An 18952-nucleotide genomic window follows, 5' to 3' on the forward strand; every position below is an offset into this window, starting at 1 on the left:
CAGGAAACGCGGGAGGCGAAGGCGAAGCTGCTCCGCGGCGGCTCGGGCCGCCTCCGGGGACGGGGACGGGCCGTGCGCGCCGGGGGAGGGGGAGGCGCTGGCGCAGGGGCGGCCGCGGGGAGGGCCGCCTTTCCTGCACACGCACACACGCGCCCCCGGCCCTCCGCCGCGCGGGCGGCCGATGTCCGCGCACCGCGGGGGACCCGGGCGCCCGGGGCACGGGGGTTGGGGGAACGTGGACTGCGTGCTGGTACGCGCAGTGGCCGCCGCCGCTCCGCCGAGCGCTTCCTGCACGGTGGTTTGGGACTGCTGCTCGGAGGTCTGACTGGGAAGGTCTGGGCTGACTGCGCGCCACGGAGGCGTCCTAGAGGCACCTGAAGCCTATGCTCTTCTGTTCCGCGCGGGTGTCTGGGGAGGCCCTAACCGAGCCCGAAGGGGCGGCCAAAGATGCCACCGGCGCTCGAACATCCCTTGGTGCAAAGGTATCCGGCGCTTATGGCCTTGACTGAGAGTCCCCCACTTTCCCCACCAGACTGAGAAGCCGTCCCCTGCCAACCTCAGAAGAGACTAGGGTCCACACCTTGCGGGTGCTACCGCCCCCTCCAGGCATTTGACCTCCCCGCGTCCCCACTCCCAAAGGGCTCCGCCCAGCAACATCCCTCCGGGTGGGATCACCGCCCAGAGCAGATCCGTGCTCCCCTCGACTTGGCCCTCTCAGCTGGGTTGCCCTGGCTAACCTTACGCAAAGAAGTCCTGTGATCTGACCTAGCCCCTCCATGCTTGAAGAATAGGAATTGTAGGTCATTAAAATATAAAGTCCCAAGGGGTGATTAATGAGGGGAGACAGTAGGACATCAAATGAGAAAACATCCTTGTGCTTGAACCAGCCATAGTGGACCATATCGACGACCTTGTAACAAGGTTGGCAGTTTAACCTTCACTGAACATTTCCTACATGCCTTATAATGTAATCCTCACAACAGCTCAATGAACTAAGTACTGTATTTATCATCCTCACTTTACAGGTGAATACACCGAGGCTCAGAGAGGTTCCAGCTGTCCAAGTACACAGAGCTACCAAGGTAGGACCGGACCCCAGAGCAGGAGCTCTGTGCATAGTGCAGTGGGAGCCAGGATAGGGAACAACTTCCCCTATGGGAGGGGCGCTGCCCTGACTTTTGATTGTTCTGAACCTCCGTTCTCTTAGGTATGTGGTGAAGGAGTTGGACCAGATGATGTCCACAGCCTTGCTCTTCTGGAGTGAGGTAGGGACAGCCCTGAATCACAGGCTAGATTATCAGGAAGTATGAGGACAGAGAGGAGAGGCTGAGCCCAACTCCTCGAGAGTACGCTGGACAGCTCTGGGGAACCCAGGCCAAGTTCTCTCTGTCCCAACTCCTCTTTCTAGACTTCTGCAGACACCGCTCCTGAGCTGCACATAGCTGGAGGGTTTGCGTGGGCAGAGTTCACCAGAGCATCTCCACGAACAAAACCAAAAACGGTCCAGATGATAGGTAATCTCGCTTAGCTGGTGTCTCACTTGACATGACAGATATCCTCCTGGTCATAGGTTCCAGGCATCTGCCCTTCCTCAACTTCTCAGTTCAGGTCTCAGAAGGAGCGTTTTCCTGTCTTCCCTTAGTCATTTGTGTTTTCCTTGTAAGCCATGCCAATATGGATTCTCCACTGACACCTACATCTGGGAATAAGTTGAAAGCTGGGATAACTTTGCTTGACATTTACTAAGTGGTTGAAGGCCCTGCCCGGCAACCTGCCTTTCAGCCCCCTCTGTCTCCACTTATGAGGTGACCTGGCCCCAAGACATGTGGCTGGGACCAGCCCTGACCTGAAGATCACCAGCTTCAACACTCTCCATCAGCCTGGCTCCAGGCCAGGGACTGATCTCATGCTTACTTTTAATGCCTGGGCATCCCTCTGGTTCCCAGATCCTACCCTGGCCTGTGTTTCAGTTTGGATAACTGGATTCCTGGCATGCTTCCTAGGTCTGAGTTTCTGCCTCGGTCACCAGCCTCGAGTCAATATCCCCCTACAGCTGGAGTCCAGGCTCTTGCTTTATAATAATCAGTCATTCCTTCAACAAATGGTTTACAGCATCTACTATGTGCTGGGCAGTGTCCTAGGAGCTGAGGAGGCAAGAATAAACAAGCCAAACTAAAATCCCCGCTCTCATAAAATTTACATTCCAGTGAAGAGAGAGAGAGAAATAATAAACAGAAATAGTAAGGAGATATCTTAGCATGTCAGCTTGTGAAAAGTGCTTTGGAGAACAGATAAAGCAGGAAAGAGGGTTGAAACTGACAGAGTGGGGCTACAATTTGAAATAGGGGGTCACAGAAGGACATACTGAGGTGACTCTTCAGCAAAGACCTCAAAGAGGTAAGTAAGCAAGACATGCAAAGAGTGTTCCAGGTGGAGGAACAGCAAGGCCAGAGGCTCTGAGACAGGAGTGTGCCTGGCATGTTCAAGGAACAGTCAGGAAGCTGGTGTGTCTGGAGCAGAGTGAGCAAAGGGAAAAGTGGCAGTACCCAAGGTCAAAGACAGGCCGGGATCAGGTAGGACCGATTGCACCTGATGAACTGGGGAACCACTGAGAGTATTGAGTGGAACAGTGACACGATCCGATGTGTTTGAACAGGATCAATCTGGCTGCAGAATCATTGACAAGCGAGTGAAGGTGAAAAAGAGTGGAAGAATCATTGACAAGCGAGGGAAGGTGAAAAAGGTGGAAGCAGGGAGATCAGTTAGGAGGCTGATAATAAGCCACATATAGGGGCAGGAACCAGGGCGCAAACAGAAGCCGTTAGGTTAATGTTCTTCTCATTATAGTCTTAAAATTTTTTAATGTTTATTCATTTTTGAGAGACAGAGACAGAGCATGAGCAGGGGAGGGGCAGAGAGAGAGAGGGAGACACAGAATTGGAAGCAGGTTCCAGGCTCCGAGCTGTCAGCAGAGCCTGATGCGGGGCTCAAACCCACAAACAGTGAGATCATGACCTGAGCCAAAGTCGGACGCTCAACCGACTGAGCCACCCAGGTGCCCTTGTTCTTCTCATTATTAATGGAATAATATGCATCAGCAGATGCCAAGTCCTAGGACTGTGGGAAACACTGATTTACAGGCTCATCTACCTTACAAGGGACTCAGTAGAGACTTAAGAAAGCGTCAGCCCAGGTCTGTATGGCTTAAATTCTCATCTTAGCAATACTTTCTCCCACGCCCTCTCCCTACACACAAGAACCAGAAGCCAGCCTCCAAACCCTGGCTTAGAGGCTGGGGCTGCTTTGAAAGATGATGCCCATTCTCTTTCAGAGGATGTTGGGGGCTCCATGGTCCATCTGGCTGTCTTTGAGCAGGATCCCGACCCTGGGAGGATAACCAGGCTTCCCCCTGCTGTCTGTCCTTTTTCCAGGCAGGGCTGGACACCCCTTGCCACGCTGGTGCCAGCGGCAGGGATCTGCCATGTGGCAGCTGTCTCCTCCCAGGGACTGGCTCCAGTTTCCAACACCCTGTTCCCAATCGATCCCATCATCCATGTCTGCCTCTGCTCTTGCCCCAACAGCAGGGAGTTCTTCTTGTACTTTTTTCTTCAAACAAAACCAAAAACCCCCCAAAACCATAAGCCATCGTACAAACATCTCTCATGTATTTCTTCTCTTTCCCCCACGTATTTCCTATTCGTGTTTACATCGAAGTGCTTCTTTCGACCAAGTAGCTCAGCTGGTTTTTTGTTTAAATACATTGTTTGTTTTCAGTTCTTTTTTTTAATGGATAAGTTATGAATGATGGCTCCAAAAAAGATTAGCTGAATGAATCTAAGTCGCTTTTCTCTTCTCACAAGGCATGTTTTTTAAACCGTAAAATTGGGTTTCAGGCATCAAATGTGGTCTGGTGACACAGTTCGAGTAATAATAATAGCTGCCATTTATTAAACACCTACCTACTCTGTGCCAGACACCTTGGTATGCATCATCTTAATCTTCACAACTGTCTGAAAAATAGGTGTTAGGATCCCAGTTTCACAAATTACAAGACTGAAGTCCAGATGGATTAAATACCATGCTTAATGATACTTGGCAGAGACAGTGACAGAGCCCAAACCCGGTCTGTCTGACCCCAAACTCCTGCACATTTCTCTACTCCACATGCCTCTCCTTGAAGATGCCCTTCTATGACTGAGAAGTTAATAGTCTTAAAGAACTAAAGAACGCCCCTGAGGCTCAACACCAGAAAAATGTAAAATGACTTGGCCAGGGTCCCTCACCAAAACAGAGATGAAGCTGGCCCTCCTCCTGAGGTGTCAGGGGAGAGCATCTGGCCTGGGGAGAGTCTATGACAAAACCCTTCCGGAGTTGAGGCCGAACCTGGGGTCGACCAGAAGAGCCCGGAGCCACTCCTCCCACCCGTGTTCTTTGTCAGTTTGACAACAGAGGAAGGATGGACATATCGGCTTGTTCCATATCGGCTGGACAAGCCCCGAGCAGACATAGGCAGGCAGTTTAGTCATAACTGAGCATCTCCAAAAGGACACAGACTGGCGAGGGGGCCAAAAGCCCCCCTCATTTACAGGTTTCACAGACAATAAGATCCTTTACAAAGGGGGTTATCAGTGAACAAGAGGTACAGTTTAGGAACAGAACCTTGGCCAGACGGGAAAGTTTCTGGTCTAACCACTCATCAAACTTTAGGAAGCAGGTAGTCCTGGGCTCAAAGTCTGGCTTACCAGTCATTAGTGGTGCAACTTTGGGGGAGTCGCTCACTCTCCTGACCTTCAGTTTCCTTGTCTGTGAAGTGAGAATAAACAATTCCTCTTTCACAGCAAGTTTATTGTGAAGATTAAATAATTACAACAGCGAATGTACTTCAAGTACTCACGTGTGCCAGGCGCTGTTCTGAGCACTTTTCATATCATTAACTCCCTTAGTAAGATAATGCATACGTGCATGTAAGGTACTTAACACAGTACTTAGCTCTTGTTAGGCATGCAACTAATAACAATTATAGTAATAATACCAGCAGATCAGTGGCAAGATCAGTGCTTCCTGAGGCTCCCATGCCGTTATTCGGTCGATGGCGGTTGTGTGCTCCACCAAAGTCAGCCTTGCTGTGGCATTCACTCTGGATCCCAGTCTGCTGCTGGAGTCTCTCCCTCATCCATGGTGTCCTTCACCAAGGACAGCTCACAAGTAATGCTGTGTACCACCCCCAACCAAGTCACCTCTTCCTCAGAGGGATGTCCCCAGGTTCCTCAACTTTCCCTGGCCACTAGTCTGCTCATGGTTTTCTTCGAGTGATGTCCAGAACTGACCACAAGCCCTCCATATGGACCAAGAAGCACACAGAATAACAAGAGCATCCCTCTGTGTTCAGGCCTCTGGGCTGCTGTCCTTGCAGTCTGGGGCCACCCGCATTTTGCCGGCAGCCACATCACACTGTGGTCCTCTAAGAGCCCCAGGTTTGCTCTCTGTGGACTTGTTGTTGTGCTGTTTCAGATCAACAGCAAGCCAGATCTCCCTGAGCCTGCTGACCAGCAGTTTAACGCAGGGGCCTGTGAACAGGGCCAAAACATTTCACTCGTGATTATGTCCCCATGTTCCAGACCGTTAAGGGCATCCAGATTAGTAGCCACGATTACGGGTGAGTGTGCCTGGGCTGGTTGGTGGTGAACCCACATCCACGTCTAGGGACCATCCATCCCTCTCTTCTCTGTGTGATCACACAGCATTTGTAAAACCAGGACTTCTAGAAAGCCACTGAGGGTCAACACCCAAATTCCATGTTGCTGACCTCACCCTTTTAGCCTCTCAGGACTCCCAGACTCGGTTGTGTCCCCCGCTCTCTGCACTCCCTTTCACTCATCTCCCAAAGGATGCTTAGTTGCTCTGCCTGGATCCCATCCACAGTTTCCCGCCCTGCCCTCACAGGCACTCCATGGGCTCACTGAATGCACCTAGGTGCCCCCTGAGATTCTCCTCATCTCTCCTTTCCCTTGTAATTCTGCTCGCCCCACTATTTCTGTTTGCTGGTCATTCTCCACCAATACGTCTGGTGTGCCTCTGTCATAGGCCCAGAGGTGAGAAAGTTCTTCATTCCTTTCTTCATCTGCTCATACCCACTCCAAGTGCACTGCGGGAAGCCTCTTGAGTGGACTGTGACTCATTCTGGCATTGGGTGGCTGCGTGTTCCTGCAGGCTCCTCCGTTCTAGACCCCTACTTCCAGTTTCTGTGTCCTGAACTGGGGGGTGGGGAGAGGGGGGTTAATTGTATCAAACCACAACATACAGGCAGAAAGTGCACAAATCTTAATTCACAGGTCAGTCAGTTTTCATAAAGTGAACACGCCCATATAAACAGCACCAAGAACCAGAACATGACCAGCACCCAGAAGCCCCCGTTGGGTCCCTGCCAGTCACTATCCTCCCTCAGGGTAACCGGCATCCTGACTGCTAACCCTGTAGATTGGTCTGGGCCTTTTCTTGGTCTTGGTACAAAATGGAATCACTGCCTGTGTCCTCTTTTGTGTCTGGCTTCTCTCACTCAACGTTGCGTTTGTGAGATTTATCCATATTGTTGTGTGTGATTGTGGGTCTTTTATTCTCATGGCCTTGTGGCCTTAGCCCTTCACAATCTGACTTGATCACGTGGATCCATGTGGGGCCCCTTGGTTTTGTCTCCACCCGCCCCCAGCTGGGCCGGTTGCAAGTCTCACCTGTATCCCCACCTCTGGTCTCACCCTTCAACCTACCCTGCATTTACCCTGCCAGACAAACCTCTCCGACACTTGGCTCCAATCATGTCCTCACAGCTCAAAACATTCTATGGCTCCCTGTCATCTATGGGGCACTAACTCCCAAGACTGGGGTTATAGGCTACTGACAATCTGGCTTCAGTGGTCCCAGCTTCGCACCCCTCCCCATGCCTTCTAACTACTCAGGGCGTATTAGCAGGTCCATAATCATGCCTGCCCTTTTCTGCCTCCGTAACTTTTGCTTGTGCTATTCCTTCAACCTGAATGTTCTTCCCACTCTTCCTCCCATTGGTGAAATCCTTCACGACTGAGATCAGATGTCACGTCCCTGTGATGCCTCCCCTAGTCACCCAGCAGAAGTAATTGCTACCTTCTCCTAGCTCCCATGGTGAGGCTTGGCTCATGCTGAGAGGTATCACTTATCACTTCTTTAAAAGTTAATTACCACATTTCACCCATTCTGAGACCCACATTTGTATTCGTCTCTAGCATCAGAATGCACCTTGCCATTGATGGCATCTTATAATTGGCAGTATTTTTTCCTTTCTCAGTGATACATAAGATAATGGTGTCTTAGATTCGATGAAATACAGTTTTTCATTTTTTATCTCAGCACATTCTAGAAAGAGTCTCTGACACCACACTGTGTCGTATAGTTAGTCTACCTCTTTGAGTCCTCTTCCACATGTGAGACCATAGGCACACACAAGCACACAATCTGGGTTTGTTGAATGAATAGGTGTGCATTTTTCATTATTACCTGAACGCCTTCTACATGTGTTTCTACAATGGGGAGAGGGGGTGCCGTGGGGAAGTCCCCTCCATGTGGCTCTTCATGAAGTTCGTCACAAAGGGCAGAGGATTACCCTTTCCTTCCAGGGTACGGAGGGCCAGGTGACAGTGGGGGAGTCTCACTTCCCTGGGGCTGGCACAGCTTGGAGGGGGAAGGCTACATATGATTAATTTAATGCCAAATCCTTAATCAGCAAAGCAAGCTTCAATTATGACATCCTTCCTATCGGGTAAATATGATTTGCTTTTCAAGGATCTTATTTATGGCCTGGTTTTCAGGAGCGCGCTGAGACAGGAAGCTGTACATCCTATCCTGCCAATCTTGCTCCAAGCTTTAAATAACAACAGTGAGCCTTTTCATTTGCCTTTTCCTAACAAAATCAGTTATTCCCTCTGCCCTATCCCCCAATTCAGCTCTATAGTATATTAAATAGCAAAGGACACAGGTAGGCCGGCATCTGACTTTAGTGATATTTCGGTTACTCTTTGCCCTTTCCTTAACATTCCAGCTGTTCAAATTCCATAGCTGATTTTAGTAAACTCCAGCATGTTCTATCATTTTCCACGTGCTTCTAAAATTTGGAAATACAGTGTACGTCATCAGATGCTTTGGGATGATCGACTCGCTGTGATTAATGGTACCGTATCTTCCTGGTATTACACCATCTTGCACAAGGAAGTATAAAATTTTCTGACTCCAGATGGACCTGTGCCTATGTTTGAAAGACTGGTTTGGGGGATGCCTGGGTGGCTCAGTCAGTTAAGCATCTGACTTGGGCCCAGGTCATTATCTCGCAGTTCATGAGTTCAAGCCCCACATCGCGCTCTCTGCCATCAGCAAAGAGCCTGCTTCGGATCCTGTCCCCCTCTCTCTCTGCCCCTCCCTCACTCACACTCTCTCTCTCTCAAAAATAAATAGACACTTAAAATAAATAAATAAAAGACGGGTTTGGAAGGAACTCTGCGCCTAGGTTCATCAGGGATCCTGAACAGGCTAACAGCTTTATAGGATTTGCTCCAGTTTTAGATCAGCTTGATGAAGAATTCACTATATGTATCAGGTGTTGCTTTCTGTTGGATGGTTTTCTTGGGTATTTCAAGGGCATGGAGATTGCCAGGCCGATGAGCATGATAAAGTTCAATTGCATGGCCATCTGGACTTCCTTTGGGGAGTTTTTTTGATTGATATCTTTATTTTGTCAGGATCTTGGAAAGCACTTAATTCTTTTATACGATGTTCATTATCTTTTAGCAAATTAGATGCCTCTGGGAATTTTCTAAATTCCATCTTCTCCTTTAAAAGATGGATATGATCAGTTGCAATGTGAAAGAAACAAATAAAAAGTTTCTTGCTGTCAAGAGCAGTGACCTCTGGCTAATAGGACCGAGAGAGAGAAGTAATGGAAGGGGAAAAAGAGATTTATTTTTCACCTTCTATCCTTCTGTACTGTTCGGTTTTTTTTTTTTTTTTTTGTTTTGTTTACTATGAGCATATATTTCTTTTATTAAAGAAAAAAAAAAGCTTCCTGCACCACTTTGCTCTCTGTTTTATTATTGCTTTTGGTTCTATTTTTCTCCCTCTTATATTTTCATTTTGAGACGTTCAGCTAGAGGATGACTCAGTTCATTAAAAAAAATCCCAACAACAAAACAACAAAAAGATTGAAGAAAAACCCCACTACATTTGGTTTCTACTGTTTACTATCACTTTTCCTCTTCAATTTTCTTTTTATTTATGCTTTGATTTTTTTCAATATTAGGGTTAATCTTATATTAGAAACAAAGTAAAACCCTTCAGTCTCTAAAACATAAACTTATCTGGGGAGAGTTAGGGACCCTGTGGAGAATCTGGGGATCCCCTTGGCAGAGGAAAGCACAGACACACAGCTTCAGAGATTGTACCCCCAGAATATCTCTTCAATACAATCTAGGGCACAATGTCCTTTCTATATATTATCTCATTAATTGGTCTCATTAATAATTCTGTAAGGCATTCTTATGCCCATTTTACAGAAGATAAAATGGAGTCTTAGGCTGAATGTCAAGCGAGCACAGAAGTGACAAACTTTGGGGCTATAATTCTGGATTTAAGAGGCCAACCTGTCTTTTCTAGCACACCATAGTTTAAGGTTAAGTGAACTGTAGATTTTCTAGCTTCTCCTATTGTTTCTGTTCCCTTTGTTAAAAGTGGATACCTGATGCCTCATTGCTTGTTTCTTTTAGCAAGATCCCCCGTGGCTTGCACGTTCTTCTATCTTATGCTGTTATGAGTCTCCAAGGGAGTCAGTTTGATTTATTGTCGCCTTGGAGGTCCTCAAGAAACACCCCAGAAGGGTCATAGGACCTGGAGTTCAATGTTTCTCACTTCAGCACCCCTGTCACATAATGACGCAGACCCTAAGAGCAAGGAAGGGAGGTGGGGTGCAGGGAGGAGAAACAGAGGGAACCCAAGTAGGAGACATGGGGACTGCATTTTGTTCCCAGTGTGCTGGCACTTGGGAAGCTCCTTGGCCTCAGCTTCCTTCTTTTAAAATAGCGTGAATGATGATCATGGGTAATTTTAACAACTCCAAGAGCGTGCTGGGCTTTTACCAGGGGCTGCGCTCTGAGTTTGGCACTTTATAACTAGAAAAGGGCAGTGCTGGGATTCTAAGCCGGGTCTGAAAGCCTCCCGGGCCCTCTACCCTATTACCCTATGCTCTACTACCCCCACTATGATACCCCAACAGGTCCATTCTCCTGAAATGGCTGGCAGGAAGATCAAAGGGACGGGAAAGGAGAAATGCCACACCCTTCCAAATATCTTTTCTCTCTTTTTGTGAAAATTATTTCTTGCCAAAGTCTACATTTTTAATGTTCACGAAAATGATATTATGATCAATAAAAAATTAATGTTCTGTGTCTATTCTTAGGCATTTATTTGTCTCCCAATCCACAATGATAACATGAACTGACTTTGGAAGAAATATTGCTCATTTGGGGGGCATTTCCTCCCTACCTCACGTAACCAGAGTGTTACTAGGGCTTGCTGCTGTTACAGTATCTCTGTATACATGTGTTTGGGGGATTTAGCCAAGACAGAGCAGGACCAGTGTCCCTCATTGTGGAGATCTGATCAGCTTCCGTACTGGCCGCTTCTGGTCCCGACAGGCCAACCATCCCAGCTCTGTACCGCTGTGCACACGACACCCTCCGCCTGGAAAGCTTTTCCCTCTAACTCTAAACCACGTCCAGTTTTCAGAGCCCACATTAAATTCCACCTCCTCCGTGAAGTCTTCCCTGGTCACTCCTCCAAGGAGACAAGCCCTCTGCCTTCTGAGCGCTCAGCCCCTGTCTCCCACCGAGCACGTCCAACCTCCTCGCACCATCACTGCCAGTGCTCAAGACCCCTCGCCCACCAGGCTGCAGCTGTCTTTCTCTGCCTCCTCTTCAGCCCCACCCAGGGCCTGGCAGGTAGTAGGTCCTCGGAGGGCGTCTGTTGAAATGCACTGATGATGCCCAAGACTCATCTTCACTTTTTCCTGCTCGGCTCTCAGAATCCTCCTGGTCAGATTCATTGTCACTCCTTCTGGCCCTCCGTGTACCCTGTTCTCATTTTGTCCCCTCACTATTCACTTGACACTGCATGTTTTGGTAATCCATTGCTGCCATCACAAACCACTCCAAGATTCTGTGGCTTAAAATAGCAACCGTTTTGCTTATGACTATTATCTGAGCTGGGCTCAGCTGGGCAGTTCTGCTGGTCTTGCTGGTTGGTCACTCATGTGGCTGCATTCAGTTGGCAGGTTGGCCGTAGGCTAGGCTCAGCTGGGGACGCTGGCACATTTGGGATTCTCTGTCTTTCCAGTTAGTCTTGGAGACTCTCCCTTTCCACATGGCCTCTGTGCACGGTCTCTCCATGAGGCTTCCCCAGGAGGGTAGCCAGTTTTTTATGTGTCAGCTCAGGACTCTGAGAGGAAAAAGCAGAAACCCCAGGCTCTCTTATGGTTTAGGCCCAGAACAGGGACAATGTCACCTCCATCACATTTCATGGGGCAGCAAGTCACAGACCTAGCCCAGACTCAAGGGGAGAGGACTTCAAACCATCATAGACACCGAGAGACATAGTTCACTGGGGCCACCTACCCCGTCGGTGTTCCCTGCCACCACTGCACACATCAGGGCTGTTTGACCTGTTTGACTCTGTGCCTGTCCTGTTCCCATGAGTGCAGCCCTGGAGGGCAGGGGCTGTGTCCCCAAGGCCTGCACAGTGCCTGGCACAGAGTGAAGAACTTAGTAGAACTTAGTAGAAATTCCCCAAACGGGGTCAGGAAACCTGGGCTCTGGATGAGTTGCCACAGCAAGACCGTGGGTATCCCTGCCCCTCTCCAGACCTCAGTTTCCCCATCTATACCAAGAGAGGTTAAACAGATCTTTAAGATCTTTTGAGTGTAGCTGACATTCCGTAATTCCAGTGGGCACGGTACTGGCCATGGGCCACATGTCACGTCTGGCTGTTCCCTGGACAGGCCGTTTTTAGGCCTCTGCTCTTCACACGTTATGCTTTCTGCCTGGACAAGCATATTCTTTTCCCGCTCATCTTTTCAAGGCATAATGTACATTTTTAACCTCATTTGCAGAGGTTGAGTTAACGACTTCCTCGGCTCAAGACACATTCATCATTCATTCATTCCATGCAACGCCCTTCTGCTTTGTTTTCCACTTCATCCTTGGTCCCCATTCCTCCCCCACCCCCCAACATGGTCACCCCTTCAATGTGCTTACACGTCACATGTTACCTACCCTTGTACAATATCCGTCCCTCTGGCAATGGGTGGCCATGCCCCCTCCACCTCTCCGTTTTCACAAACACTGTAGACAGACATTCTTAGACATCTCTCCTTGTGCACCTGCAGGGGAGTGGCTCTAAAGTGCATACCTAGGATTTGGGACTGCGCGGATCCTGGGATGCGAATCAGTCTAACCAGGCAACAGAATCAGCTTGAGTGTTTAAAACACAGGGACTTGCATGCAGGGAATTGGTTACTTGGAGAATGGAAAGGCTGAGAAGCTACATGGGGACAGTGAAGCAGCCAGAAATTAGCAACAGTGGAGAAGTGCTACAGGAGGACCAGAGAGGGGAGGGGTTATCTGGTAAATCTGGAGTCATAACTCACCAGTCCTGGTCCCTTGGAAGGAGGCACAGCTGCTGCTTGGAGATGCCACCTGCGGCAGAGGAGAGGACAAGAGATACCCTGGCTTCTTCCTTCTGTCCTCCAACTTCCTGTCAGTGCCTCTTAGTGGGAGCCAGCTGACAAGGAACCTGGAAAACACCGCCTGCAGGGACCAGAGCCACTCAATACAGAGCAACGCAGCAGCAGAGGACAAGGAACACGTATCTCAGGGCACACAGCCTGGGGCCGGCTCCGCAGTGGGCACATACCCAATGTCACGAAAACCTGCCAGACTGCTCTCCAGATGGCTGTGCCGCTTCACACAGCCCACATCCTTAACAACACTTAGCATTATCCAACTTTCTCATTTTTCAAATTGATGGGTAAGAAATTGAATCTTGCTGTTGTAGTTTGGGTTTTTCTCAATGACCGGTGAGGTTGAGCATCTCTGCATATATTTATACGAGTTTCTGCTTCTGCGAAATGGCTTCTTCCTGGTTTGCAAATAGTTCCTGTATAAATCTAGCTCTTAGCCCCTTGTGAGCCCCTTGTCAGATTTAGGCATTGAAAACATCTCTTCCCTCTGTATCAGCTTTGTGACCTTCATTTAAAAAGAAATCTTTAGGGGCGCCTGGGTGGCGCAGTCGGTTGGGCGTCCGACTTCGGCCGGGTCACGATCTCGCGGTCCGTGAGTTCGAGCCCCGCGTCAGGCTCTGGGCTGATGGCTCGGAGCCTGGAGCCTGTTTCCGATTCTGTGTCTCCCTCTCTCTCTGCCCCTCTCCCGTTCATGCTCTGTCTCTCTCTGTCCCAAAAATAAATAAACATTGAAAAAAAAAAATTAAAAAAAAAAAATAAAATAAATAAAAAAAAAATAAAAAGAAATCTTTAGGGGCGCCTGGGTGGCGCAGTCGGTTAAGTGTCCGACTTCAGCCAGGTCACGATCTCGCGGTCCGTGAGTTCGAGCCCCGCGTCGGGCTCTGGGCTGATGGCTCGGAGCCTGGAGCCTGCTTCCGATTCTGTGTCTCCCTCTCTCTCTGCCCCTCCCCCGTTCATGCTCTGTCTCTCTCTGTCCCAAAAATAAACAAATGTTGAAAAAAAAAAAAAAAGAAATCTTTAACCTGGGTGGCTCAGTCAGTTAAGCATCTAACTCTTGGCTTTGGCTCACGTCATAATCTCACGGTATGTGAGTTCGAGCCCCACGTTCGGCTCTGTGCTGACAGTGTGGAGTCTGCTTGGGATTCTCTCTCTCTCCCTCTCTCTCTGCCCTTCTCCCATTCGTTCTCTCTCTTAAAAATAAATAAATGAACTTAAAAGAAATTTTTAAAGAAATCTTTAGGGGCGCATGGGTGGCTCAGTTGGTTAAGCATCCAGCTTCAGCTCAGGTCATGATCTTTCAGTTTGTGAGTTTGAGCCCCACATTGGGCTCTGTGCTGACAGGTCAGAGCTTGGAGCCTGCTTCAGATTCTGTGTCTCCCTCTCTCTTTCTGCACCCCACCCCCCACTCCGGTTGTGCTCTGTCCTCCCACCCCTCTCAAAAATAAACATTAAAAAAATTTTTAATGAAATCTTCAGTTTTGATGTAGTTAAACCTACAATTTGCCAGTGCTATCACCGTGGGTGGGTCATGTCCCCTGGCTGTGCTGTGCTGTAATTCTCTAAGTGTGCAACTGCAGAGAGAGGGCAAGAAGCTTGGTCTTTTCTCCAGGTTCCCTCCATGGCCCAGTTTTGAGCTATTGTCTCAGGGAGATGTTCTCTGCTCTGTTCCCAGGCTGCGTATTCATCGCTAAAGAAACCTTTGTTTTCTGGGTGTCAGCTTCCCAGAGAACATACTAGACATTGTCTTCACAAACAACACCACAGTTGCAAATAGCAAGGCAGAATATGAAGGAAAGACACATGCAACAAAATTGGTTTCCAAACCAGGCCCCTGTCAGGAAACTGTAAGGAAAGGAAGTAAATAGAAAATTGAAAGTTGGCATTTCTCAGTTCTCACTTTTCTCAGGTGCCGTGTCTCGAGGAAATATATGCATCTCAAGTTCATTTCCATTCCCCTCATTTCATCAAAGTATTCAGAAAGCTGTACATGGTTGCGAGGAGACAGAAGGAGCTTTGGATACATGTTGGACAGACCCCACTCCAGCATGTGGCCACTCTGAGGTTTCCCGTAAGTCACCCCACTGCTTTGAGCTCAGTTTCCCCCAACGTGGAAAATGACATTTACCATGGATACCTGTCCAAAGAAGGTTTAGAGAGTGGAAATGAAGTGTTTGCATTTTTTGTAGATCTTTCTTTAGTAATAGAGAATTTTTTTAAGTTTATTTATTTTGAGAGAGAGAGTGCACAGGAGGGACAAAGGAAAGGAGAGAGAGAAAGAGAGAGAGAGAGAGAGAGAGAGAGAGAGAGAGAGAGAGAGAGAATATCCCAAGCAGGCTCTGCGCTGCCAGTACAGAGCTCGATGTGGGACTCGAACTCACGAATGAATCAGGAGATCATGACCTGAGCTGAAATCAAGAGTCAGATGCTTAATCGACTGAGCCATCCAGGTGCCCCTGCAATTATAGATTTCTAAAGCACCTACTGTGTGCTAGGCACTAAGGTTTCTTTTTTTCATTTAATTTTCCCAGCCATCACAGGAAGAGAAATTTAGTACCCCCATCTTACAGATGGCAAGGCTGAGAGTCAGGGGTGCAGAGAGGTTAAGTCAGTTCCCAGGCTTAAACAACTAGGATCGCTATGCCCTTGCCCTTAGTTGGACTGGAAACTGTCAGAGGAGGTCACCGAGGGGACGTGACCGCTGGTTGACCTGGGAGCTGGACCCCAACACGAGAGGCTCCCTGTCCCTCCCCTGTCCTTGCACTGTGGGTTCCTCTTGCCTTCCCTGCTCCCAGGGGCTGCCCCAAGGACATAGCCTTGGGATAGCAAGGTGGTGTTAAGACCATCTGGATGTATACATGACTTAACCCAGTTAAGGCCTCTGAATAAACTTTTAAGAGGTGGTGGGTGGGTGTGGAGATCTACTCGTCTTGCGGCGTCCAAGACAAGCCTCTTACGTAAGTTCTCTTGCTTATCAAACCTGCCACCTACCCATCTGGAGGGGCCTGCCTCTTCCTCTTCCTTCCTTCCTCTCCCTGCCCTCCACATACAGGGCCCATTTCAGATCACACCTGGGAAGCTGCCAAAGAGCCTGCAAAACAACAGAAACATGGAGCTGTCTGGGATGGGGGCTTTGGCTCTTCCATCAGACATTTCTCAAGTTCTTTCAGGCCAAAAAGTTAACTCCTGGGAAATATGAAAGAGCCACAGTCCCCCTCTTCCTGCCCTGGGAACCCAAATGCAGATGGTGCAGCCCAGAGCTTCCCTCCCCTCCCCCGGCTCAGGCACTCTTGTAGCCCTGGCAGCCCCAGGGATCCCCTGCTGAGACTTGGCTCCCTTGAGATGGCAGTGAGGTGGTTCCTATGGCTCCGAGCAAGCGAGAAAAGGGTGGGAAGACTTCGCCTACCCCAAGGGACAGAAGGTGAGTGACAGCCCCTAGGAGTGCAGCTTCTCATTAATACAGCGGGATCCAGAAAAACCAAGGCCATCCCCGGGAGTGAGGTTTTTCCCTCAGGCCTGTGGGGCCAGAAGATGTCCCAGGTCCCCAGCCCCTGCTCCACTGCCAGGAGATGATGCTACCTGTGACCTGGTGGGCCGACACAGGACAGAGGGGCTTGAGGGAAGAACCTGGGGGTCTGAGGGTGAGGCAGGGTGACTTGGGGTAAACACAGCCATAGGCACGCTCTGTGTCATTGCTACCTCTGGGTGTCACCTGCCAGCTTAGGCTAAGGGTCCTGGGGCTATGACTGGGGACAGTGGCCTCAGATGTCCCTCGCTCCTTGAGGCTGGATAGCGACTATTTCCAACCCAGCCCCATTCATGGGAAATTCCCAGGACCCAGCCAGCAAGGAGCTGAAGGGCCAATGCTGATGCTTCTCAACTTGGGTCCATGCCAGCTGTTGAACAAAGTATCAGGCTGGCTCTAGGAGCAGTGGGTCTTCTTTCCTTTCTTAAAAAGTGATTAGCAAGTCACAGAATGTCAGAGCTGGAAGGGACCTCAGAGGTGGTCACGTGGGATCTGCCTCATGGTGCACCCAGGAAAACAGGCTCAGAGAAAGCCAGTCTACACAGCAGCAGCCACCCTGGGTACATTTCCAGCAGAGAACGATTCTCAGCTCAAATGATTCCCGGCGCAAGTCCCCCCTCCCCGCCATGAAAAAAAACCTCCGTCCCCAGACCTCTGCTGAATTTGGAGCCGCCAACGAAAGCTGGGTAGTCCTCTAGATTTTGAAAACTCAAAGGCATCACCCTCTTGTTTTTAAAATTTCACCCTGATTCACTTGGGCTCATGTGGTCTACAAAAATCTTGTTGTTCCCAACAAAGAAACAATGGCTTCCTGAGTCGAATCCCTGGGAGGTGCAGGACTCAAGAAACGCTCTGCTTCTCATCTTGCAGAGCCCATGGGGAACCAGAGAAATCCCCAGTCTCATGTTTCCCAGGGAGCAACATGACAATGCTGGAGCAAATACCAAAGGAAGCAGCGATTGGCGAAGAGGAAAAATGCTGACTTTATCATTGAGACACTTAGATGCAAGTTTCAGTTTTGTCACTGATTTGCTGTGTGACCTTGGGCAGGCACCATCCCATTCTGGGCCTGTTTTATCTCATAATCTGGAGGGGAGGTGAGATCCTCTCTAAGCACCCTTCCAGGGTCAGCTCTGCCTGGGGTTGCAGCCACCCCCCCCCCCCCCCCCCCACTGCTGTCATCTCCAGCCTTCCCTCCGTGCTTGCAAAGCCTAGGAGGGGTGGGAAAGCATCTCCCAGCACCTTTTCTTCCCGTTTAAGTTCAGATTTACTAAGTGACTTTTCCACATTTTTTCTTTTTTTTTTGGAAGTGACAGCTAATGGATAAGGAGTTCCTTAGGTGCTTTGTCTGGATCTGACCAGGGAAATCAGCAGAAAGACAATATCTAGATTGCTCTGGGCTGACATTACTGCTACAGGATGATGTTAATTCTGCTGTTTACAGAAATAAGTCCAGTGTGAGTCGAGGCTTTTTGGTGTTTAAAACCAGATGGTATTTCCTGCCTTGATCAGCCTCGGAGCTTTGGTTCCCATGACAACCCCTAAGTTCCACCTACTGCAACTTCCCCGTTCTCCAAGCTGCTTCCTCTTCCACCATTGTGCCAGGGTCCCTGGAGAATAAAGCCAGTAAGCGGCATGTGCATGGCACTTTACAGTTTACAACACACTCCAGTACTTATGGTCTCGTTTACTCCTTGCCAGGGCCTTGCCAGACAGCATTTGCTTTTCTCTCCATTTTACAGACAGGAAAACCAAGGCCTCAGAGATGAGCTCATCTGTCTTCTCAGCCCACAGACGTGTCAGCAGGACTCAAACCCAGGCTTTATGGCTTTGAAACTCATGTGGGGTCTGCTTCACCAGGATGGATATGAATGCCCTGGCCTGCAGACTTTCTACTTGCTTAGGGTTTCTAAGGGGTGAATCCTATACCTATATTGGGTCGAGATCAAGTTGTGGCATCTCGAGGCAAGTTAACTTCTCTGTGCCTCATTTTCCTCATCTGTGAAATGGAGTAGTAATAATGATACTTCCGGATGGCTGAGGGGATTCAATTAGTATGTGTGTAAAAGCACAATCAGGGGTGCCTGGGTGGCTCAGTCGGTTGAGCGACCGACTTCAGCTCAGGTCATGATCTCACGGTTTGTGAGTTCGAGCCCCACGTCGGGCTCTGGGCTGACAGCTCAGAGCCTGGAGCCTGCTTTGGATTCTGTGTCTTCCTCTCTCTCTGCCCCTCCCCCACTCATGCTCTCTCAGAAATAAACATTAAAAATTTTTTTAAAAAAAGCACAATCAGCGCTTACTGGATTCAGTAGGTGTGAGAAGCCTGGGTTCTACTCTAAACATCATGTGACCTTGGGCGGATCATTTTGCTTGTTGGAGCCAGTTTCCCTCTCTGTGTAAAAGATGACAGCGTCTCAGCGTTCATGCAGATGTTGTGCATGAAATTAATGCATGGAAGGGTACTTGGAGAGCGCCCTCTCTCACACTACAGCATGTGCACACATCCCCTGGGGGGCCTTGTGAAGATCAGGTTTGGGCTCAGTAATGTGGGGCACACCTGAATTTCTCACCAGCATCCAAAGGATGTCAAGCCTACTGGTCCAAGGACCAGACTTTGAGTA

General features: G+C 49.1%; 1 protein-coding gene across 21 annotated transcripts in view; it reads right to left on the reverse strand.

Annotated features, from left to right (window-relative positions):
• Window positions 1–4824: 4824 nt before the first annotated feature.
• ANKS6 (ankyrin repeat and sterile alpha motif domain containing 6) overlaps window positions 4825–18952 on the reverse strand; it is a 68675-nt gene continuing 54547 nt past the window's right edge. For 4 of the 21 annotated variants that reach the window (XR_006710529.1, XR_006710525.1, XR_006710523.1 and 1 more), the window contains 4 exons: window positions 18632–18723; window positions 15797–15896; window positions 12342–12875; window positions 4825–6254 (listed from right to left, as the gene is read on the reverse strand). The gene's annotated coding sequence lies outside the window, so the exon portion shown is untranslated. Of the gene's footprint in view, window positions 6255–10453; window positions 11509–12341; window positions 12876–15796; window positions 15897–18631; window positions 18724–18952 lie in introns of those variants that run through there. The other 17 variants (XR_006710521.1, XR_006710510.1, XR_006710513.1 and 14 more) reach the window with 17 other exon arrangements.

The sequence above is a fragment of the Leopardus geoffroyi genome, chromosome D4 (genome assembly GCF_018350155.1).
Source record: "Leopardus geoffroyi isolate Oge1 chromosome D4, O.geoffroyi_Oge1_pat1.0, whole genome shotgun sequence".
Lineage (NCBI taxonomy): Eukaryota > Metazoa > Chordata > Mammalia > Carnivora > Felidae > Leopardus > Leopardus geoffroyi.